Genomic DNA, 27294 nt, shown 5'->3' with positions numbered 1-27294 from the left:
CGTAACTCCCGTCCGGTAACGCACGAAACGCAATTTGTAGGTTCACAGATGTGCAGGATTAGAAAAAGGAAAAAGAAAATTACAAACATTTTACTCCCATCTCTTTTCGAAAGACAGGATCGAAAAATCTCTCCCTATATTAAGTTTGAACTTTTGTTATTCGTCCAATTTCTTCATGGGCAACCCACGCACTACTTCACCAATTTGAAGACAGAAAATATTTGATTGTGATTACTTTAATTTATATTTGGAACTTTTGCATTTCTATCAACACTAGCACAATCGATAATTAAACGCACACATTTGTCATGCACAGGGAAATCTCCATCAAGAAGGAGAACGATTGTAATACATCCTTTTTAAAGATTCTCTCTTTCCGCATAGAGCATCGTTCACAGCAAATCATACTTTTCTTCTACTCCCTCAGCCCTATTCATTCACTCGAATCTGCATTGAGAAACGCTGAATGTAATATCTTCATTACACGCACGCAATTCCAAAATTTTCACCTTGAAAGAAATGTAAATCAGATTTCAGCTCTTCTTTCAGTCTCAAGCGTGTTTTCTCAACACAATCTTCGAGGTCATTTTTTGCCTCACTACTCTCATCTTTGCATACTATAAGTTCCGCTTTGAGCAACTCTTTACTTTCAATAAACTCCGATTTCAGCAGTTGATTGCTTTTCTCTTCACACACGCTAAGAGCCTGTAGCTCTTCTTTCAATTCAAGAAACACCGAATTTCAGATGCCACATTTCATTTCCACATTAGGTTTCGACTCTTTGTTGCACTGTTGTATGAAGATTAACAAAGTATCTAAAGTTACTCGTTCCTATTCTGAACCCATTTTGTATAACAACAGGGAGAAAAATGCAATTTTCTTTGTTAGTTTTTACAAGTGGCAGACTATGGATTCTCAAACTTGAGTGTCTTCTGTGATTTACCTTTGTAAGCCAAAGGCGCCTACGTCCCAAAGCCATCCAAGTAACAAAACCCCAGCAACATACTCATGATTTTCAAATTGCAAAACTCGTAAAATTGCTCACTTCAAAAATTGATTTCGTAACTCCTGTCCGGTAACGCACGAAACGCAATTTGTAGGTTCACAGATGTGCAGGATTAGAAAAAGAAAAAAGAAAATTACAAACATTTTACTTCCATCTCTTATCGAAAGGCAGGATCGAAAAATCTCTCCCTATATTAAGTTTGAACTTTTGTTATTCGTCCAATTTCTTCATGGGCAACCCACGCACTACTTCACCAATTTGAAGACAGAGAATATTTGATTGTGATTACTCTAATTTATATTTGGAACTTTTGCATTTCTATCAACACTAGCAAAATCGATAATTAAACGCACACATTTGTGATGCACAGGGAAATCAACATCAAGAAGGAGAACGATTGTAATCAATGCAAACAACATATAACACTTATTGTGACCTTTGTAAATTATAGGATAAATTTGAACAAATTCAAATTTTGGATATTATGTTTATTATATTAATAACTTTGGACATAAAAGCCACCTTAGTATGAAAAGTTGAATAGACCAGTTATCAATAGCAATTAGGACATTTATATTTTAGATGTTACTCAAAAGGTTTCAAGGTTTTATCTTTAAGAACGTATTTTATGCTACGAACCTAAAGATTCAGAATAGAACGAACGTGCTTCGCTTTGAAATAACACTTTCCACAGTAAGCTGAACATTACTTTCACACTAAACACACATATAGAAAATCAATCACCATGAATAAACTATCAAAATAAAAATAAAATTATACTCGTCTTAATAGAGATATCTCAACCAACTCTTAACTTAACCTAATTTAGATCTAACGTAACTCCGGATCCGATAGCCATCCCATTTTAAAGAGTTGTACTGTTACTGAGCTCTAGTACATGTAAGACATACGTTTCTCGAAAAATAATAATAGACCCGATTTTGAGGACGTTGTTACCAAAATTTATATTCCACCATTGTCAGTTGTTCTTAACTTAAATATAGTCTTGTAATTTGTACAGAGACTGGCATACAATTATATAATATTATCTTTCCGATTGTTACGTAAATTATCATTTAATCTATTGATGTTGAATTTATGAAAATAAACGACGAACGAGACCAACCAACCAACCATTGGCCCACCCACCCGCCACTCCAACCAACCAACCAATGGCCCACCCGCCCACCAACACCTCCAGCCAACCATTGGCCCACACGCCCACCACACCATCCAACCAACCACTTGCCCACCCGCCCGCCAGCACCATCCAACCAACCACTAACCCACCCACCCGCCACTCCAACCAACCAACACAGGGCCCTCTCACCTTCCGCACCCACCCACCAACCAACTGTAGAAAAACCCGACCACCAACCCTAAACAACCAGCGTTCGCTTGCTGGACGACTATTCAAATCACTAAGATATAATGTAACTTACAGGTGATATTACGTTGGAAAGCCACAGGCGCGGTGGTCCCCAAACCGATGAATTAACAAAACCCCAGCTCCACAACAATTTTGTCGCTTACAATATCTATGAATAAAAATGTCAACTCCTTAAACATTAACATCCGCATATGACAAGATGTCATAATTCGGCACCCTGCACGGGCTCAATTCAACATTAAGATCTGAAATAATATTGTATATCCGCACCATACATGACATTTAACTTCATTTTGCATCATATCAAATCACACAATTCATTATTACACATGGTTCCGATATTCACAAATATGAAGAGATATCTTTCGTTACGATATTGTCAAACCATATTTACACACATTGCATATATATATGATCACATACGATTATTCTATATCAGAATCAAGTATGAACATATCTTGTCCAAACCAAACTGAAAAATATTGCTCTTTGAAATGGTTCTCAGCATAGCATGGAAATCGATCGCAACCATGCGTGCTAACCCGACGCAAAAATTCGCCTATTTGGCTTAATTGTCCGCAGCCCGCGAAACTTGACTTGGCCAACTCACGAAGAGAAATTATCTACTCCCCAGCTACTTAAGAATTCACAGGAACATTCCTTTAGGAACAATATTTTTCAGTCCATCAACTTCCAATACCAGTTTGACATACTCATCAGCTATGTCTATGTTTTCTATTTTTCCAACCCACTAAACGGCAAGAGAATCGATCGCATCCTATTATCTAGCCCACCGCAAAATTTCGCCCACTTCATATTCTTATCCACGGCTTGCAATACTTTACTTCATCCTCTTACGAAGTCAAGGAATCTACTTCCTGAGCACCTTAGAGCTAACATTAACATTCCTTATGGAGCCACCACATATACAAACGTTAAAAATAGATCTTTGATACTTTAAATATCCGGTTTCCCTAATCTTATCCACTTATAGAATAGGTGGTTCAAAACTACTCATGTCAGGGTTATTAACAACATACACCATTGATCATGGTGCTTTGATCACATATTTACATATGACTTGTTATATCTTTAAGAATGATCTTTTGAAGAAACTATTGTCATAATGCTGTTCACTCCACTTCCCTACTGTACAATTATATTTACTTTCTTGTTATGTTTGCCTGAATATTCCCTCATACTCTATTACACAAATTGCACAATTAGGTGTCGCGATTTCTAAAACTCCCAAGATTATGAGCTAAATCACACCTCCTCTCGTCACTACATATTTCTCTATACCAGAAACTTCCACCTCCAATTCACCTATCTGATTCGCACAATCTATAATCCATCCTTTTTAAAGATTCTCTCTTTCCGCATAAAGCATCATTCACTGCAAATCATACTTTTCTTCTACTCCCTCAGCCCTATTCATTCACTCGAATCTGCATTGAGAAACGCTGAATGTAATATCTTCATTATACGCACGCAATTCCAAAATTTTCACGTTGAAAGAAATGTAAATCAGATTTCAGCTCTTTTTCAGCCTCAAGCGTGTTTTCTCAACACAATCTTCGAGGTCATTTTTTGCCTCGCTACTTTCATCTTTGCATACTATAAGTTGCGCTTTGAGCAACTCTTTACTTTCAATAAGCTCCGATTTCAGCAGTTGATTGCTTTTCTCTTGACACACGCTAAGAGCCTGTAGCTCTTCTTTCAATTCAAGAAACACCGAATTTCAGATGCCACATTTCATTTCCACATTAGGTTTCCACTCTTTGTTGCACTGTTATATGAAGATTAACAAAGTATCTCAAGTTACACGTTCCTATTCTGAACCCATTTTCTATAACAACAGGGAGAAAAATCCAATTTTCTTTGTTAGATTTTACAAGTGGCAGACTATGGATTCTCAAACTTGAGTGTCTTCTGTGTTTTACCATTGTAAGCCAAAGGCGCCTACGTCCCAAAACCATCCAAGTAACAAAACCCCAGCTCCATACTCATGATTTTCAAATTGCAAAACTCGTAAAATTGCTCACTCCAAAAATTGATTTCGTAACTCCCGTCCGGTAACGCACGAAACGCAATTTGTAGGTTCACAGATGTGCACGATTAGAAAAAGGAAAAAGAAAATTACAAACATTTTACTTCCATCTCTTATCGAAAGACAGGATCGAAAAATCTCTCCCTATATTAAGTTTGAACTTTTGTTATTCGTCCAATTTCTTCATGGGCAACCCGCGCATTACTTCACCAATTTGAAGACAGAGAATATTTGATTGTGATTACTCTAATTTATATTTGGAACTTTTGCATTTCTATCAACACTAGCGCAATCGATAATTAAACGCACACATTTGTTATGCACAGGGAAATCTCCATCAAGAAGGAGAACGATTGTAATCAATGCAAACAACATATAACACTTATTGTGACCTTTGTAAATTATAGGATAAATTTGAACAAATTCAAATTTTGGATATTATGTTTATTATATTAATAACTTTGGACATAAAAGCCACCTTAGTATGAAAAGTTGAATAGACCAGTTATCAATAGCAATTAGGACATTTATATTTTAGATGTTACTCAAAAGGTTTCAAGGTTTTATCTTTAAGAACGTATTTTATGCTACGAACCTAAAGATTCAGAATAAAACGAACGTGCTTCGCTTTGAAATAACACTTTCCACAGTAAGCTGAACATTACTTTCACACTAAACACACATATAGAAAATCAATCACCATGAATAAACTATCAAAATAAAAATAAAATTATACTCGTCTTAATAGATATATCTCAACCAACTCTTAACTTAACCTAATTTAGATCTAACGTAACTCCGGATCCGATAGCCATCCCATTTTAAAGAGTTGTACTGTTACTGAGCTCTAGTACATGTAAGACATACGTTTCTCGAAAAATAATAATAGACCCGATTTTGAGGACGTTGTTACCAAAATTTATATTCCACCATTGTCAGTTGTTCTTAACTTAAATATAGTCTTGTAATTTGTACAGAGACTGGCATACAATTATATAATATTATCTTTCCGATTATTACGTAAATTATCATTTAATCTATTGATGTTGAATTTATGAAAATAAACGACGAACGAGACCAACCAACCAACCATTGGCCCACCCACCCGCCACTCCAACCAACCAACCAATGGCCCACCCGCCCACCAACACCTCCAGCCAACCATTGGCCCACACGCCCACCACACCATCCAACCAACCACTTGCCCACCCGCCCGCCAGCACCATCCAACCAACCACTAACCCACCCACCCGCCACTCCAACCAACCAACACAGGGCCCTCCCACCTTCCGCACCCACCCACCAACCAACTGTAGAAAAACCCGACCACCAACCCTAAACAACCAGCGTTCGCTTGCTGGACGACTATTCAAATCACTAAGATATAATGTAACTTACAGGTGATATTACGTTGGAAAGCCACAGGCGCGGTGGTCCCCAAACCGATGAATTAACAAAACCCCAGCTCCACAACAATTTTGTCGCTTACAATATCTATGAATAAAAATGTAAACTCCTTAAACATTAACATCCGCATATGACAAGATGTCATAATTCGGCACCCTGCACGGGCTCAATTCAACATTAAGATCTGAAATAATATTGTATATCCGCACCATACATGACATTTAAGTTCATTTTGCATCATATCAAATCACACAATTCATTATTACACATGGTTCCGATATTCACAAATATGAAGAGATATCTTTCGTTACGATATTGTCAAACCATATTTACAAACATTGCATATATATATGATCACATACGATTATTCTATATCAGAATCAAGTATGAATATATCTTGTCCAAACCAAACTGAAAAATATTGCTCTTTGAAATGGTTCTCAGCATAGCATGGAAATCGATCGCAACCATGCGTGCTAACCCGACGCAAAAATTCGCCTATTTGGCTTAATTGTCCGCAGCCCGCGAAACTTGACTTGGCCAACTCACGAAGAGAAATTATCTACTCCCCAGCTACTTAAGAATTCACAGGAACATTCCTTTAGGAACAATATTTTTCAGTCCATCAACTTCCAATACCAGTTTGACATACTCATCAGCTATGTCTATGTTTTCTATTTTTCCAACCCACTAAACGGCAAGAGAATCGATCGCATCCTATTATCTAGCCCACCGCAAAATTTCGCCCCCTTCATATTCTTATCCACGGCTTGCAATACTTTACTTCATCCTCTTACGAAGTCAAGGAATCTACTTCCTGAGCACCTTAGAGCTAACATTAGCATTCCTTATGGAGCCACCACATTTACAAACGTTAAAAATAGATCTTTGATACTTTAAATATCCGGTTTCCCTAATCTTATCCACTTATAGAATAGGTGGTTCAAAACTACTCATGTCAGGGTTATTAACAACATACACCATTGATCATGGTGCTTTGATCACATATTTACATATGACTTGTTATATCTTTAAGAATGATCTTTTGAAGAAACTGTTGTCATAATGCTGTTCACTCCACTTCCCTACTGTACAATTATATTTACTTTCTTGTTATGTTTGCCTGAATATTCCCTCATACTCTATTACACAAATTGCACAATTAGGTGTCGCGATTTCTAAAGCTCCCAAGATTATGAGCTAAATCACACCTCCTCTCGTCACTACATATTTCTCTATACCAGAAACTTCCACCTCCAATTCACCTATCTGATTCGCACAATCTATAATCCATCCTTTTTAAAGATTCTCTCTTTCCGCATAAAGCATCATTCACAGCAAATCATACTTTTCTTCTACTCCCTCAGCCCTATTCATTCACTCGAATCTGCATTGAGAAACGCTGAATGTAATATCTTCATTACACGCACGCAATTCCAAAATTTTTACGTTCAAAGAAATGTAAATCAGATTTCAGCTCTTCTTTCAGCCTCAAGCATGTTTTCTCAACACAATCTTCGAGGTCATTTTTTGCCTCACTTCTTTCATCTTTGCATACTATAAGTGCCGCTTTGAGCAACTCTTTACTTTCAATAAGCTCCGATTTCAGCAGTTGATTGCTTTTCTCTTGACACACGCTAAGAGCCTGTAGCTCTTCTTTCAATTCAAGAAACACCGAATTTCAGATGCCACATTTCATTTCCACATTAGGTTTCGACTCTTTGTTGCACTGTTATATGAAGATTAACAAAGTATCTAAAGTTACACGTTCCTATTCTGAACCCATTTTGTATAACAACAGGGAGAAAAATCCAATTTTCTTTGTTAGATTTTACAAGTGGCAGACTATGGATTCTCAAACTTGAGTGTCTTCTGTGTTTTACCATTGTAAGCCAAAGGCGCCTACGTCCCAAAACCATCCAAGTAACAAAACCCCAGCTCCATACTCATGATTTTCAAATTGCAAAACTCGTAAAATTGCTCACTCCAAAAATTGATTTCGTAACTCCCGTCCGGTAACGCACGAAACGCAATTTGTAGGTTCACAGATGTGCACGATTAGAAAAAGGAAAAAGAAAATTACAAACATTTTACTTCCATCTCTTATCGAAAGACAGGATCGAAAAATCTCTCCCTATATTAAGTTTGAACTTTTGTTATTCGTCCAATTTCTTCATGGGCAACCCGCGCATTACTTCACCAATTTGAAGACAGAGAATATTTGATTGTGATTACTCTAATTTATATTTGGAACTTTTGCATTTCTATCAACACTAGCACAATCGATAATTAAACGCACACATTTGTTATGCACAGGGAAATCTCCATCAAGAAGGAGAACGATTGTAATCAATGCAAACAACATATAACACTTATTGTGACCTTTGTAAATTATAGGATAAATTTGAACAAATTCAAATTTTGGATATTATGTTTATTATATTAATAACTTTGGACATAAAAGCCACCTTAGTATGAAAAGTTGAATAGACCAGTTATCAATAGCAATTAGGACATTTATATTTTAGATGTTACTCAAAAGGTTTCAAGGTTTTATCTTTCAGAACGTATTTTATCCAACGAACCTAATGATTCAAAATAAAAACGAACGTGCTTCGCTTTGAAATAACACTTTCCACAGTAAGCTGAACATTACTTTCACACTAAACACACATATAGAAAATCAATCACCATGAATAAACTATCAAAATAAAAATAAAATTATACTCGTCTTAATAGATATATCTCAACCAACTCTTAACTTAACCTAATTTAGATCTAACGTAACTCCGGATCCGATAGCCATCCCATTTTAAAGAGTTGTACTGTTACTGAGCTCTAGTACATGTAAGACATACGTTTCTCGAAAAATAATAATAGACCCGATTTTGAGGACGTTGTTACCAAAATTTATATTCCACCATTGTCAGTTGTTCTTAACTTAAATATAGTCTTGTAATTTGTACAGAGACTGGCATACAATTATATAATATTATCTTTCCGATTGTTACGTAAATTATCATTTAATCTATTGATGTTGAATTTATGAAAATAAACGACGAACGAGACCAACCAACCAACCATTGGCCCACCCACCCGCCACTCCAACCAACCAACCAATGGCCCACCCGCCCACCAACACCTCCAGCCAACCATTGGCCCACACGCCCACCACACCATCCAACCAACCACTTGCCCACCCGCCCGCCAGCACCATCCAACCAACCACTAACCCACGCACCCGCCACTCCAACCAACCAACACAGGGCCCTCCCACCTTCCGCACCCACCCACCAACCAACTGTAGAAAAACCCGACCACCAACCCTAAACAACCAGCGTTCGCTTGCTGGACGACTATTCAAATCACTAAGATATAATGTAACTTACAGGTGATATTACGTTGGAAAGCCACAGGCGCGGTGGTCCCCAAACCGATGAATTAACAAAACCCCAGCTCCACAACAATTTTGTCGCTTACAATATCTATGAATAAAAATGTAAACTCCTTAAACATTAACATCCGCATATGACAAGATGTCATAATTCGGCACCCTGCACGGGCTCAATTCAACATTAAGATCTGAAATAATATTGTATATCCGCACCATACATGACATTTAAGTTCATTTTGCATCATATCAAATCACACAATTCATTATTACACATGGTTCCGATATTCACAAATATGAAGAGATATCTTTCGTTACGATATTGTCAAACCATATTTACAAACATTGCATATATATATGATCACATACGATTATTCTATATCAGAATCAAGTATGAATATATCTTGTCCAAACCAAACTGAAAAATATTGCTCTTTGAAATGGTTCTCAGCATAGCATGGAAATCGATCGCAACCATGCGTGCTAACCCGACGCAAAAATTCGCCTACTTGGCTTAATTGTCCGCCGCCCGCGAAACTTGACTTGGCCAACTCACGAAGAGAAATTATCTACTCCCCAGCTACTTAGGAATTCAAAGGAACATTCCTTTAGGAACAATATTTTTCAGTCCATCAACTTCCAATACCAGTTTGATATACTCATCAGCTATGTCTATGTTTTCTATTTTTCCAACCCACTAAACGGCAAGAGAATCGATCGCATCCTATTATCTAGCCCACCGCAAAATTTCGCCCACTTCATATTCTTATACACCGCTTGCAATACTTTACTTCATCCTCTTACGAAGTCAAGGAATCTACTTCCTGAGCACCTTAGAGCTAACATTAGCATTCCTTATGGAGCCACCACATTTACAAACGTTATAAATAGATCTTTGATACTTTAAATATCCGGTTTCCCTAATCTTATCCACTTATAGAATAGGTGGTTCAAAACTACTCATGTCAGGGTTATTAACAACATACACCATTGACCATGGTGCTTTGATCACATATTTACATATGACTTGTTATATATGATCTTTTGAAGAAACTGTTGTCATAATGCTGTTCACTCCACTTCCCTACTGTACAATTATATTTACTTTCTTGTTATGTTTGCCTGAATATTCCCTCATACTCTATTACATAAATTGCACAATTAGGTGTCGCGATTTCTAAAGCTCCCAAGATTATGAGCTAAATCACACCTCCTCTCTTCACTACATCTTTCTCTATACCAGCAACTTCCACCTCCAATTCACCTATCTGATTCTCACAATCTATAATCCATCCTTTTTAAAGATTCTCTCTTTCCGCATAAAGCATCGTTCACAGCAAATCATACTTTTCTTCTACTCCCTCAGCCCTATTCATTCACTCGAATCTGCATTGAGAAACGCTGAATGTAATATCTTCATTACACGCACGCAATTCCAAAATTTTCACGTTGAAAGAAATGTAAATCAGATTTCAGCTCTTCTTTCAGCCTCAAGCGTGTTTTCTCAACACAATCTTCGAGGTCATTTTTTGCCTCACTACTTTCATCTTTGCATACTATAAGTTCCGCTTTGAGCAACTCTTTACTTTCAATAAGCTCCGATTTCAGCAGTTGATTGCTTTTCTCTTGACACACGCTAAGAGCCAGTAGCTCTTCTTTCAATTCAAGAAACACCGAATTTCAGATGCCACATTTCATTTCCACATTAGGTTTCGACTCTTTGTTGCACTGTTATATGAAGATTAACAAAGTATCTAAAGTTACTCGTTCCTATTCTGAACCCATTTTGTATAACAACAGGGAGAAAAATGCAATTTTCTTTGTTAGTTTTTACAAGTGGCAACTATGGATTCTCAAACCTGAGTGTCTTCTGTGTTTTACCATTGTAAGCCAAAGGCGCCTACGTCCAAAACCATCCAAGTAACAAAACCCCAGCTCCATACTCATGATTTTCAAATTGCAAAACTCGTAAAATTGCTCACTCCAAAAATTGATTTCGTAACTCCCGTCCGGTAACGAATGAAAGGCAATTTGTAGGTTCACAGATGTGCAGGATTAGAAAAAGGAAAAAGAAAATTACAAACATTTTACTTCCATCTCTTTTCGAAAGACAGGATCGAAAAATCTCTCCCTATATTAAGTTTGAACTTTTGTTATTCGTCCAATTTCTTCATGGGCAACCCACGCACTACTTCACCAATTTGAAGACAGAGAATATTTGATTGTGATTACTCTAATTTATATTTGGAACTTTTGCCTATCTAGCAACACTAGCACAATCGATAATTAAACGCACACATTTGTTATGCACAGCGAAATCTCCATCAAGAAGGAGAACGATTGTAATACATCCTTTTTGAAGATTCTCTCCTTCCGCATTGTGCATCGTTCACAGCAAATCATACTTTTCTTCTACTCCCTCAGCCCTATTCATTCACTCGAATCTGCATTGAGAAACGCTGAATGTAATATCTTCATTACACGCACGCAATTCCAAAATTTTCACGTTCAAAGAAATGTAAATCAGATTTCAGCTCTTCTTTCAGCCTCAAGCATGTTTTCTCAACACAATCTTCGAGGTCATTTTTTGCCTCACTTCTTTCATCTTTGCATACTATAAGTTCCGCTTTGAGCAACTCTTTACTTTCAGTAAGCTCCGATTTCAGCAGTTGATTGCTTTTCTCTTGACACACGCTAAGAGCCTGTAGCTCTTCTTTCAATTCAAGAAACACCGAATTTCAGATGCCACATTTCATTTCCACATTAGGTTTCGACTCTTTGTTGCACTGTTATATGAAGATTAACAAAGTATCTAAAGTTACACGTTCCTATTCTGAACCCATTTTGTATAACAACAGGGAGAAAAATGCAATTTTCTTTGTTAGTTTTTACAAGTGGCAGACTATGGATTCTCAAACCTGAGTGTCTTCTGTGTTTTACCATTGTAAGCCAAAGGCGCCTACGTCCCCAAACCATCCAAGTAACAAAACCCCAGCTTCATACTCATGATTTTCAAATTGCAAAACTCGTAAAATTGCTCACTCCAAAAATTGATTTCGTAACTCCCGTCCGGTAACGCACGAAACGCAATTTGTAGGTTCACAGATGTGCAGGATTAGAAAAAGGAAAAAGAAAATTACAAACATTTTACTCCCATCTCTTATCGAAAGACAGGATCGAAAAATCTCTCCCTATATTAAGTTTGAACTTTTGTTATTCGTCCAATTTCTTCATGGGCAACCCGCGCACTACTTTACCAATTTGAAGACAGAGAATATTTGAATGTGATTACTCTAATTTATATTTGGAACTTTTGCATTTCTATCAACACTAGCACAATCGATAATTAAACGCACACATTTGTTATGCACAGGGAAATCTCCATCAAGAAGGAGAACGATTGTAATCAATGCAAACAACATATAACACTTATTGTGACCTTTGTAAATTATAGGATAAATTTGAACAAATTCAAATTTTGGATATTATGTTTATTATATTAATAACTTTGGACATAAAAGCCACCTTAGTATGAAAAGTTAAATAGACCAGTTATCAATAGCAATTAGGACATTTATATCTTAGATGTTACTCAAAAGGTTTCAAGGTTTTATCTTTCAGAACGTATTTTATCCTACGAACCTAATGATTCAAAATAAAAACGAACGTGCTTCGCTTTGAAATAACACTTGCCACAGTAAGCTGAACATTACTTTCACACTAAACACACATATAGAAAATCAATCACCATGAATAAACTATCAAAATAAAAATAAAATTATACTCGTCTTAATCCAGATATCTCAACCAACTCTTAACTTAACCTAATTTAGATCTAACGTAACTCCGGATCCGATAGCCATCCCATTTTAAAGAGTTGTACTGTTACTGAACTCTAGTACATGTAAGACATACGTTTCTCGAAAAATAATAATAGACCCGATTTTGAGGACGTTGTTACCAAAATTTATATTCCACCATTGTCAGTTGTTCTTAACTTAAATATAGTCTTGTAATTTGTACAGAGACTGGCATACAATTATATAATATTATCTTTCCGATTGTTACGTAAATTATCATTTAATCTATTGATGTTGAATTTATGAAAATAAACGACGAACGAGACCAACCAACCAACCATTGGCCCACCCACCCGCCACTCCAACCAACCAAAAAATGGCCCACCCGCCCACCACACCAACCAACCAACCACTTGCCCACCCGCCCGCCAGCACCATCCAACCAACCACTAACCCACCCACCCGCCACTCCAACCAACCAACACAGGGCCCTCCCACCTTCCGCACCCACCCACCAACCAACTGTAGAAAAACCCGACCACCAACCCTAAACAACCAGCGTTCGCTTGCTGGACGACTATTCAAATCACTAAGATATAATGTAACTTACAGGTGATATTACGTTGGAAAGCCACAGGCGCGGTGGTCCCAAAACCGATGAATTAACAAAACCCCAGCTCCATAACAATTTTGTCGCTTACAATATCTATGAATAAAAATGTAAACTCCTTAAACATTAACATCCGCTTATGACAAGATGTCATAATTCGCACCCTGCACGGGCTCAATTCAACATTAAGATCTGAAATAATATTGTATATCCGCACCCTACATGACATTTAAGTTCATTTTGCATCATATCAAATCACACAATTCATTATTACACATGGTTCCGATATTCACAAATATGAAGAGATATCTTTCGTTACGATATTGTCAAACCATATTTACAAACATTGCATATATAATTGATCGCATACGATTATTCTATATCAGAATCAAGTATGAATATATCTTGTCCAAACCAAACTGAAAAATATTGCTCTTTGAAATGGTTCTCAGCATAGCATGGAAATCGATCGCAACCATGCGTGCTAACCCGACGCAAAAATTCGCCTATTTGGCTTAATTGTCCGCCGCCCGCGAAACTTGACTTGGCCAACTCACGAAGAGAAATTATCTACTCCCCAGCTACTTAAGAATTCACAGGAACATTCCTTTAGGAACAATATTTTTCAGTCCATCAACTTCCAATACCAGTTTGACATACTCATCAGCTATGTCTATGTTTTCTATTTTTCCAACCCACTAAACGGCAAGAGAATCGATCGCATCCTATTATCTTGTCCACCGCAAAATTTCGCCCACTTCATATTCTTATACACCGCTTGCAATACTTTACTTCATCCTCTTACGAAGTCAAGGAATCTACTTCCTGAGCACCTTAGAGCTAACATTAGCATTCCTTATGGAGCCACCACATATACAAACGTTATAAATAGATCTTTGATAATTTAAATATCCGGTTTCCCTAATCTTATCCACTTATAGAATAGGTGGTCCAAAACTACTCATGTCAGGGTTATTAACAACATACACCATTGACCATGGTGCATTGATCACATATTTACATATGACTTGTTATATCTTTAAGAATGATCTTTTGAAGAAACTGTTGTCATAATGCTGTTCACCCCACTTCCCTACTGTACAATTATATTTACTTTCTTGTTATGTTTGCCTGAATATTCCCTCATACTCTATTACACAAATTGCACAATTAGGTGTCGCGATTTCTAAAGCTCCCAAGATTATGAGCTAAATCACACCTCCTCTCTTCACTACATCTTTCTCTATACCAGCAACTTCCACCTCCAATTCACCTATCTGATTCTCACAATCTATAATCCATCCTTTTTAAAGATTCTCTCTTTCCGCATAAAGCATCGTTCACAGCAAATCATACTTTTCTTCTACTCCCTCAGCCCTATTCATTCACTCGAATCTGCATTGAGAAACGCTGAATGTAATATCTTCATTACACGCACGCAATTCCAAAATTTTCACGTTGAAAGAAATGTAAATCAGATTTCAGCTCTTCTTTCAGCCTCAAGCGTGTTTTCTCAACACAATCTTCGAGGTCATCTTTTGCCTCACTACTTTCATCTTTGCATACTATAAGTTCCGCTTTGAGCAACTCTTTACTTTCAATAAGCTCCGATTTCAGCAGTTGATTGCTTTTCTCTTGACACACGCTAAGAGCCAGTAGCTCTTCTTTCAATTCAAGAAACACCGAATTTCAGATGCCACATTTCATTTCCACATTAGGTTTCGACTCTTTGTTGCACTGTTATATGAAGATTAACAAAGTATCTAAAGTTACTCGTTCCTATTCTGAACCCATTTTGTATAACAACAGGGAGAAAAATGCAATTTTCTTTGTTAGTTTTTACAAGTGGCAGACTATGGATTCTCAAACCTGAGTGTCTTCTGTGTTTTACCATTGTAAGCCAAAGGCGCCTACGTCCAAAACCATCCAAGTAACAAAACCCCAGCTCCATACTCATGATTTTCAAATTGCAAAACTCGTAAAATTGCTCACTCCAAAAATTGATTTCGTAACTCCCGTCCGGTAACGAATGAAACGCAATTTGTAGGTTCACAGATGTGCAGGATTAGAAAAAGGAAAAAGAAAATTACAAACATTTTACTTCCATCTCTTATCGAAAGACAGGATCGAAAAATCTCTCCCTATATTAAGTTTGAACTTTTGTTATTCGTCCAATTTCTTCATGGGCAACGCACGCACTACTTCACCAATTTGAAGACAGAGAATATTTGATTGTGATTACTCTAATTTATATTTGGAACTTTTGCATTTCTATCAACACTAGCACAATCGATAATTAAACGCACACATTTGTTATGCACAGCGAAATCTCCATCAAGAAGGAGAACGATTGTAATACATCCTTTTTAAAGATTCTCTCTTTCCGCATAGAGCATCGTTCACAGCAAATCATACTTTTCTTCTACTCCCTCAGCCCTATTCATTCACTCGAATCTGCATTGAGAAACGCTGAATGTAATATCTTCATTACACGCACGCAATTCCAAAATTTTCACCTTGAAAGAAATGTAAATCAGATTTCAGCTCTTCTTTCAGCCTCAAGCATGTTTTCTCAACACAATCTTCGAGGTCATTTTTTGCCTCACTACTTTCATCTTTGCTTACTATGAGTTCCGCTTTGAGCAACACTTTACTTTCAATAAGCTCCGATTTCAGCAGTTGATTGCTTTTCTCTTGACACAAGCTAAGAGCCTGTAGCTCTTCTTTCAATTCAAGAAACACCGAATTTCAGATGCCACATTTCATTTCCACATTAGGTTTCGACTCTTTGTTGCACTGTTATATGAAGATTAACAAAGTATCTAAAGTTACTCGTTCCTATTCTGAACCCATTTTGTATAACAACAGGGAGAAAAATGCAATTTTCTTTGTTAGTTTTTACAAGTGGCAGACTATGGATTCTCAAACCTGAGTGTCTTCTGTGTTTTACCATTGTAAGCCAAAGGCGCCTACGTCCCCAAACCATCCAAGTAACAAAACCCCAGCTCCATACTCATGATTTTCAAATTGCAAAACTCGTAAAATTGCTCACTCCATAAAATTGATTTCGTAACTCCCGTCCGGTAACGCACGAAACGCAATTTGTAGGTTCACAGATGTGCAGGATTAGAAAAAGGAAAAAGAAAATTACAAACATTTTACTCCCATCTCTTATCCAAAGACAGGATCGAAAAATCTCTCCCTATATTAAGTTTGAACTTTTGTTATTCGTCCAATTTCTTCATAAGCAACCCACGCACTACTTCACCAATTTGAAGACAGAGAATATTTGATTGTGATTACTCTAATTTATATATGGAACTTTTGCATTTCTATCAACACTAGCACAATCGATAATTAAACGCACACATTTGTTATGCACAGGGAAATCTCCATCAAGAAGGAGAACGATTGTAATCAATGCAAACAACATATAACACTTGTTGTGACCTTTGTAAATTATAGGATAAATTTGAACAAATTCAAATTTTGGATATTATGTTTATTATATTAATAACTTTGGACATAAACGCCACCTATGTATGAAAAGTTGAATAGACCAGTTATCAATAGAAATTAGGACATTTATATCTTAGAGGTTACTCAAAAGGTTTCAAGGTTTTATCTTTCAGAACGTATTTTATCCTACGAACCTAATGATTCAAAATAAAAACGAACGTGCTTCGCTTTGAAATAACACTTTCCACAGTAAGCTGAACATTACTTTCACACTAAACACACATATAGAAAATCAATCACCATGAATAAACTATCAAAATAAAAATAAAATTATACTCGTCTTAATACAGATATCTCAACCAACTCTTAACTTAACCTAATTTAGATCTAACGTAACTCCGGATCCGATAGCCATCCCATTTTAAAGAGTTGTACTGTTACTGAACTCTAGTACATGTAAGACATACGTTTCTCGAAAAATAATAATAGACCCGATTTTGAGGACGTTGTTACCAAAATTTATATTCCACCATTGTCAGTTGTTCTTAACTTAAATATAGTCTTGTAATTTGTACAGAGACTGGCATACAATTATATAATATTATCTTTCCGATTGTTACGTAAATTATCATTTAATCTATTGATGTTGAATTTATGAAAATAAACGACGAACGAGACCAACCAACCAACCATTGGCCCACCCACCCGCCACTCCAACCAACCAACCAATGGCCCACCCGCCCACCACACCAACCAACCAACCACTTGCCCACCCGCCCGCCAGCACCATCCAACCAACCACTAACCCACCCACCCGCCACTCCAACCAACCAACACAGGGCCCTCCCACCTTCCGCACCCACCCACCAACCAACTGTAGAAAAACCCGACCACCAACCCTAAACAACCAGCGTTCGCTTGCTGGACGACTATTCAAATCACTAAGATATAATGTAACTTACAGGTGATATTACGTTGGAAAGCCACAGGCGCGGTGGTCCCAAAGCCGATGAATTAACAAAACCCCAGCTCCATAACAATTTTGTCGCTTACAATATCTATGAATAAAAATGTAAACTCCTTAAACATTAACATCCGCTTATGACAAGATGTCATAATTCGCACCCTGCACGGGCTCAATTCAACATTAAGATCTGAAATAATATTGTATATCCGCACCCTACATGACATTTAAGTTCATTTTGCATCATATCAAATCACACAATTCATTATTACACATGGTTCCGATATTCACAAATATGAAGAGATATCTTTCGTTACGATATTGTCAAACCATATTTACAAACATTGCATATATAATTGATCGCATACGATTATTCTATATCAGAATCAAGTATGAATATATCTTGTCCAAACCAAACTGAAAAATATTGCTCTTTGAAATGGTTCTCAGCATAGCATGGAAATCGATCGCAACCATGCGTGCTAACCCGACGCAAAAATTCGCCTATTTGGCTTAATTGTCCGCCGCCCGCGAAACTTGACTTGGCCAACTCACGAAGAGAAATTATCTACTCCCCAGCTACTTAAGAATTCACAGGAACATTCCTTTAGGAACAATATTTTTCAGTCCATCAACTTCCAATACCAGTTTGACATACTCATCAGCTATGTCTATGTTTTCTATTTTTCCAACCCACTAAACGGCAAGAGAATCGATCGCATCCTATTATCTAGCCCACCGCAAAATTTCGCCCACTTCATATTCTTATACACCGCTTGCAATACTTTACTTCATCCTCTTACGAAGTCAAGGAATCTACTTCCTGAGCACCTTAGAGCTAACATTAGCATTCCTTATGGAGCCACCACATATACAAACGTTATAAATAGATCTTTGATACTTTAAATATCCGGTTTCCCTAATCTTATCCACTTATAGTATAGGTGGTCCAAAACTACTCATGTCAGGGTTATTAACAACATACACCATTGACCATGGTGCATTGATCACATATTTACATATGACTTGTTATATATGATCTTTTGAAGAAACTGTTGTCATAATGCTGTTCACTCCACTTCCCTACTGTACAATTATATTTACTTTCTTGTTATGTTTGCCTGAATATACCCTCATACTCTATTACACAAATTGCACAATTAGGTGTCGCGATTTCTAAAACTCCCAACATTATTAGCTAAATCACACCTCCTCTCTTCACTACATCTTTCTCTATACCAGCAACTTCCACCTCCAATTCACCTATCTGATTCGCACAATCTATAATCCATCCTTTATAAAGATTCTCTCTTTCCGCATAAAGCATCGTTGACAGCAAATCATACTTTTCTTCTACTCCCTCAGCCCTATGCATTCACTCGAATCTGCATTGAGAAACGCTGAATATAATATCTTCATTACACGCACGCAATTCCAAAATTTTCACGTTGAAAGAAATGTAAATCAGATTTCAGCTCTTCTTTCAGCCTCAAGCATGTTTTCTCAACACAATCTTCGAGGTCATTTTTTGCCTCACTACTTTCATCTTTGCATACTATAAGTTCCGCTTTGAGCAACTCTTTACTTTCAATAAGCTCCGATTTCAGCAGTTGGTTGCTTTTCTCTTGACACACGCTAAGAGCCTGTAGCTCTTCTTTCAATCCAAGAAACACCGAATTTCAGATGCCACATTTCATTTCCAAATTAGGTTTCGACTCTTTGTTGCACTGTTATATGAAGATTAACAAAGTATCTAAAGTTAATCGTTCCTATTCTGAACCCATTTTGTATAACAACAGGGAGAAAAATGAAATTTTCTTTGTTAGTTTTTACAAGTGGCAGACTATGGATTCTCAAACCTGAGTTTCTTCTGTGTTTTACCATTGTAAGCCAAAGGCGCCTACGTCACCAAACCATCCAAGTAACAAAACCCCAGCTCCATACTCATGATTTTCAAATTGCAAAACTCGTAAAATTGCTCACTCCAAAAATTGATTTCGTAACTCCCGTCCGGTAACGCACGAAACGCAATTTGTAGGTTCACAGATGTGCAGGATTAGAAAAAGGAAAAGAGAATTACAAACATTTTACTCCCATCTCTTATCGAAAGACAGGATCGAAAAATCTCTCCCTATATTAAGTTTGAACTTTTGTTATTCGTCCAATTTCTTCATGGGCAGCCCACGCACTACTTCACCAATTTGAAGACAGAGAATATTTGATTGTGATTACTCTAATTTATATTTGGAACTTTTGCATTTCTATCAACACTAGCACAATCGATAATTAAACGCACACATTTGGTATGCACAGGGAAATCTCCATCAAGAAGGAGAACGATTGTAATCAATGCAAACAACATATAACACTTATTGTGACCTTTGTAAATTATAGGATAAATTTGAACAAATTCAAATTTTGGATATTATGTTTATTATATTAATAACTTTGGACATAAACGCCACCTATGTATGAAAAGTTGAATAGACCAGTTATCAATAGAAATAAGGACATTTATATCTTAGATGTTACTCAAAAGGTTTCAAGGTTTTATCTTTCAGAACGTATTTTATCCAACGAACCTAATGATTCAAAATAAAAACGAACGTGCTTCGCTTTGAAATAACACTTTCCACAGTAAGCTGAACATTACTTTCACACTAAACACACATATAGAAAATCAATCACCATGAATAAACTATCAAAATAAAAATAAAATTATACTCGTCCTAATACAGATATCTCAACCAACTCTTAACTTAACCTAATTTAGATCTAACGTAACTCCGGATCCGATAGCCATCCCATTTTAAAGAGTTGTACTGTTACTGAACTCTAGTACATGTAAGACATACGTTTCTCGAAAAATAATAATAGACCCGATTTTGAGGACGTTGTTACCAAAATTTATATTCCACCATTGTCAGTTGTTCTTAACTTAAATATAGTCTTGTAATTTGTACAGAGACTGGCATACAATTATATAATATTATCTTTCCGATTGTTACGTAAATTATCATTTAATCTATTGATGTTGAATTTATGAAAATAAACGACGAACGAGACCAACCAACCAACCATTGGCCCACCCACCCGCCACTCCAACCAACCAACCAATGGCCCACCCGCCCACCAACACCTCCAGCCAACCATTGGCCCACCCGCCCACCACACCATCCAACCAACCACTTGCCAACCCGCCCGCCAGCACCATCCAACCAACCACTAACCCACCCACCCGCCACTCCAACCAACCAACACAGGGCCCTCCCACCTTCCGCACCCACCCACCAACCAACTGTAGAAAAACCCGACCACCAACCCTGAACAACCAGCGTTCGGTTGCTGGACGACTATTCAAATCACTAAGATATAATGTAACTTACAGGTGATATTACGTTGGAAAGCGACAGGCTCGGTGGTCCCCAAACCGATGAATTAACAAAACCCCAGCTCCACAACAATTTTGTCGCTTACAATATCTATGAATAAAAATGTCAACTCCTTAAACATTAACATCCGCATATGACAAGATGTCATAATTCGGCACCCTGCACGGACTCAATTCAACATTAAGATCTGAAATAATATTGTATATCCGCACCATACATGACATTTAACTTCATTTTGCATCATATCAAATCACACAATTCATTATTACACATGGTTCCGATATTCACAAATATGAAGAGATATCTTTCGTTACGATATTGTCAAACCATATTTACAAACATTGCATATATAATTGATCGCATACGATTATTCTATATCAGAATCAAGTATGAATATATCTTGTCCAAACCAAACTGAAAAATATTGCTCTTTGAAATGGTTCTCAGCATAGCATGGAAATCGATCGCAACCATGCGTGCTAACCCGACGCAAAAATTCGCCTATTTGGCTTAATTGTCCGCCGCCCGCGAAACTTGACTTGGCCAACTCACGAAGAGAAATTATCTACTCCCCAGCTACTTAAGAATTCACAGGAACATTCCTTTAGGAACAATATTTTTCAGTCCATCAACTTCCAATACCAGTTTGACATACTCATCAGCTATGTCTATGTTTTCTATTTTTCCAAGCCACTAAACGGCAAGAGAATCGATCGCATCCTATTATCTTGTCCACCGCAAAATTTCGCCCACTTCATATTCTTATACACCGCTTGCAATACTTTAATTCATCCTCTTACGAAGTCAAGGAATCTACTTCCTGAGCACCTTAGAGCTAACATTAGCATTCCTTATGGAGCCACCACATATACAAACGTTATAAATAGATCTTTGATAATTTAAATATCCGGTTTCCCTAATCTTATCCACTTATAGAATAGGTGGTCCAAAACTACTCATGTCAGGGTTATTAACAACATACACCATTGACCATGGTGCATTGATCACATATTTACATATGACTTGTTATATCTTTAAGAATGATCTTTTGAAGAAACTGTTGTCATAATGCTGTTCACCCCACTTCCCTACTGTACAATTATATTTACTTTCTTGTTATGTTTGCCTGAATATTCCCTCATACTCTATTACACAAATTGCACAATTAGGTGTCGCGATTTCTAAAGCTCCCAAGATTATGAGCTAAATCACACCTCCTCTCTTCACTACATCTTTCTCTATACCAGCAACTTCCACCTCCAATTCACCTATCTGATTCTCACAATCTATAATCCATCCTTTTTAAAGATTCTCTCTTTCCGCATAAAGCATCGTTCACAGCAAATCATACTTTTCTTCTACTCCCTCAGCCCTATTCATTCACTCGAATCTGCATTGAGAAACGCTGAATGTAATATCTTCATTACACGCACGCAATTCCAAAATTTTCACGTTGAAAGAAATGTAAATCAGATTTCAGCTCTTCTTTCAGCCTCAAGCGTGTTTTCTCAACACAATCTTCGAGGTCATTTTTTGCCTCACTACTTTCATCTTTGCATACTATAAGTTCCGCTTTGAGCAACTCTTTACTTTCAATAAGCTCCGATTTCAGCAGTTGATTGCTTTTCTCTTGACACACGCTAAGAGCCAGTAGCTCTTCTTTCAATTCAAGAAACACCGAATTTCAGATGCCACATTTCATTTCCACATTAGGTTTCGACTCTTTGTTGCACTGTTATATGAAGATTAACAAAGTATCTAAAGTTACTCGTTCCTATTCTGAACCCATTTTGTATAACAACAGGGAGAAAAATGCAATTTTCTTTGTTAGTTTTTACAAGTGGCAGACTATGGATTCTCAAACCTGAGTGTCTTCTGTGTTTTACCATTGTAAGCCAAAGGCGCCTACGTCCAAAACCATCCAAGTAACAAAACCCCAGCTCCATACTCATGATTTTCAAATTGCAAAACTCGTAAAATTGCTCACTCCAAAAATTGATTTCGTAACTCCCGTCCGGTAACGAATGAAACGCAATTTGTAGGTTCACAGATGTGCAGGATTAGAAAAAGGAAAAAGAAAATTACAAACATTTTACTTCCATCTCTTATCGAAAGACAGGATCGAAAAATCTCTCCCTATATTAAGTTTGAACTTTTGTTATTCGTCCAATTTCTTCATGGGCAACGCACGCACTACTTCACCAATTTGAAGACAGAGAATATTTGATTGTGATTACTCTAATTTATATTTGGAACTTTTGCATTTCTATCAACACTAGCACAATCGATAATTAAACGCACACATTTGTTATGCACAGCGAAATCTCCATCAAGAAGGAGAACGATTGTAATACATCCTTTTTAAAGATTCTCTCTTTCCGCATAGAGCATCGTTCACAGCAAATCATACTTTTCTTCTACTCCCTCAGCCCTATTCATTCACTCGAATCTGCATTGAGAAACGCTGAATGTAATATCTTCATTACACGCACGCAATTCCAAAATTTTCACCTTGAAAGAAATGTAAATCAGATTTCAGCTCTTCTTTCAGCCTCAAGCATGTTTTCTCAACACAATCTTCGAGGTCATTTTTTGCCTCACTACTTTCATCTTTGCTTACTATGAGTTCCGCTTTGAGCAACACTTTACTTTCAATAAGCTCCGATTTCAGCAGTTGATTGCTTTTCTCTTGACACAAGCTAAGAGCCTGTAGCTCTTCTTTCAATTCAAGAAACACCGAATTTCAGATGCCACATTTCATTTCCACATTAGGTTTCGACTCTTTGTTGCACTGTTATATGAAGATTAACAAAGTATCTAAAGTTACTCGTTCCTATTCTGAACCCATTTTGTATAACAACAGGGAGAAAAATGCAATTTTCTTTGTTAGTTTTTACAAGTGGCAGACTATGGATTCTCAAACCTGAGTGTCTTCTGTGTTTTACCATTGTAAGCCAAAGGCGCCTACGTCCCCAAACCATCCAAGTAACAAAACCCCAGCTCCATACTCATGATTTTCAAATTGCAAAACTCGTAAAATTGCTCACTCCATAAAATTGATTTCGTAACTCCCGTCCGGTAACGCACGAAACGCAATTTGTAGGTTCACAGATGTGCAGGATTAGAAAAAGGAAAAAGAAAATTACAAACATTTTACTCCCATCTCTTATCCAAAGACAGGATCGAAAAATCTCTCCCTATATTAAGTTTGAACTTTTGTTATTCGTCCAATTTCTTCATAAGCAACCCACGCACTACTTCACCAATTTGAAGACAGAGAATATTTGATTGTGATTACTCTAATTTATATATGGAACTTTTGCATTTCTATCAACACTAGCACAATCGATAATTAAACGCACACATTTGTTATGCACAGGGAAATCTCCATCAAGAAGGAGAACGATTGTAATCAATGCAAACAACATATAACACTTGTTGTGACCTTTGTAAATTATAGGATAAATTTGAACAAATTCAAATTTTGGATATTATGTTTATTATATTAATAACTTTGGACATAAACGCCACCTATGTATGAAAAGTTGAATAGAACAGTTATCAATAGAAATTAGGACATTTATATCTTAGAGGTTACTCAAAAGGTTTCAAGGTTTTATCTTTCAGAACGTATTTTATCCTACGAACCTAATGATTCAAAATAAAAACGAACGTGCTTCGCTTTGAAATAACACTTTCCACAGTAAGCTGAACATTACTTTCACACTAAACACACATATAGAAAATCAATCACCATGAATAAACTATCAAAATAAAAATAAAATTATACTCGTCTTAATACAGATATCTCAACCAACTCTTAACTTAACCTAATTTAGATCTAACGTAACTCCGGATCCGATAGCCATCCCATTTTAAAGAGTTGTACTGTTACTGAACTCTAGTACATGTAAGACATACGTTTCTCGAAAAATAATAATAGACCCGATTTTGAGGACGTTGTTACCAAAATTTATATTCCACCATTGTCAGTTGTTCTTAACTTAAATATAGTCTTGTAATTTGTACAGAGACTGGCATACAATTATATAATATTATCTTTCCGATTGTTACGTAAATTATCATTTAATCTATTGATGTTGAATTTATGAAAATAAACGACGAACGAGACCAACCAACCAACCATTGGCCCACCCACCCGCCACTCCAACCAACCAACCAATGGCCCACCCGCCCACCACACCAACCAACCAACCACTTGCCCACCCGCCCGCCAGCACCATCCAACCAACCACTAACCCACCCACCCGCCACTCCAACCAACCAACACAGGGCCCTCCCACCTTCCGCACCCACCCACCAACCAACTGTAGAAAAACCCGACCACCAACCCTAAACAACCAGCGTTCGCTTGCTGGACGACTATTCAAATCACTAAGATATAATGTAACTTACAGGTGATATTACGTTGGAAAGCCACAGGCGCGGTGGTCCCAAAGCCGATGAATTAACAAAACCCCAGCTCCATAACAATTTTGTCGCTTACAATATCTATGAATAAAAATGTAAACTCCTTAAACATTAACATCCGCTTATGACAAGATGTCATAATTCGCACCCTGCACGGGCTCAATTCAACATTAAGATCTGAAATAATATTGTATATCCGCACCCTACATGACATTTAAGTTCATTTTGCATCATATCAAATCACACAATTCATTATTACACATGGTTCCGATATTCACAAATATGAAGAGATATCTTTCGTTACGATATTGTCAAACCATATTTACAAACATTGCATATATAATTGATCGCATACGATTATTCTATATCAGAATCAAGTATGAATATATCTTGTCCAAACCAAACTGAAAAATATTGCTCTTTGAAATGGTTCTCAGCATAGCATGGAAATCGATCGCAACCATGCGTGCTAACCCGACGCAAAAATTCGCCTATTTGGCTTAATTGTCCGCCGCCCGCGAAACTTGACTTGGCCAACTCACGAAGAGAAATTATCTACTCCCCAGCTACTTAAGAATTCACAGGAACATTCCTTTAGGAACAATATTTTTCAGTCCATCAACTTCCAATACCAGTTTGACATACTCATCAGCTATGTCTATGTTTTCTATTTTTCCAAGCCACTAAACGGCAAGAGAATCGATCGCATCCTATTATCTTGTCCACCGCAAAATTTCGCCCACTTCATATTCTTATACACCGCTTGCAATACTTTAATTCATCCTCTTACGAAGTCAAGGAATCTACTTCCTGAGCACCTTAGAGCTAACATTAGCATTCCTTATGGAGCCACCACATATACAAACGTTATAAATAGATCTTTGATAATTTAAATATCCGGTTTCCCTAATCTTATCCACTTATAGAATAGGTGGTCCAAAACTACTCATGTCAGGGTTATTAACAACATACACCATTGACCATGGTGCATTGATCACATATTTACATATGACTTGTTATATCTTTAAGAATGATCTTTTGAAGAAACTGTTGTCATAATGCTGTTCACCCCACTTCCCTACTGTACAATTATATTTACTTTCTTGTTATGTTTGCCTGAATATTCCCTCATACTCTATTACACAAATTGCACAATTAGGTGTCGCGATTTCTAAAGCTCCCAAGATTATGAGCTAAATCACACCTCCTCTCTTCACTACATCTTTCTCTATACCAGCAACTTCCACCTCCAATTCACCTATCTGATTCTCACAATCTATAATCCATCCTTTTTAAAGATTCTCTCTTTCCGCATAAAGCATCGTTCACAGCAAATCATACTTTTCTTCTACTCCCTCAGCCCTATTCATTCACTCGAATCTGCATTGAGAAAC

Source organism: Lepisma saccharinum, chromosome 21 (assembly GCF_977018435.1).
Source record: "Lepisma saccharinum chromosome 21, izLepSacc3.1, whole genome shotgun sequence".
Classification (NCBI taxonomy): Eukaryota; Metazoa; Arthropoda; class Insecta; order Zygentoma; family Lepismatidae; genus Lepisma; species Lepisma saccharinum.
This window is presented reverse-complemented; position numbering follows the sequence as displayed.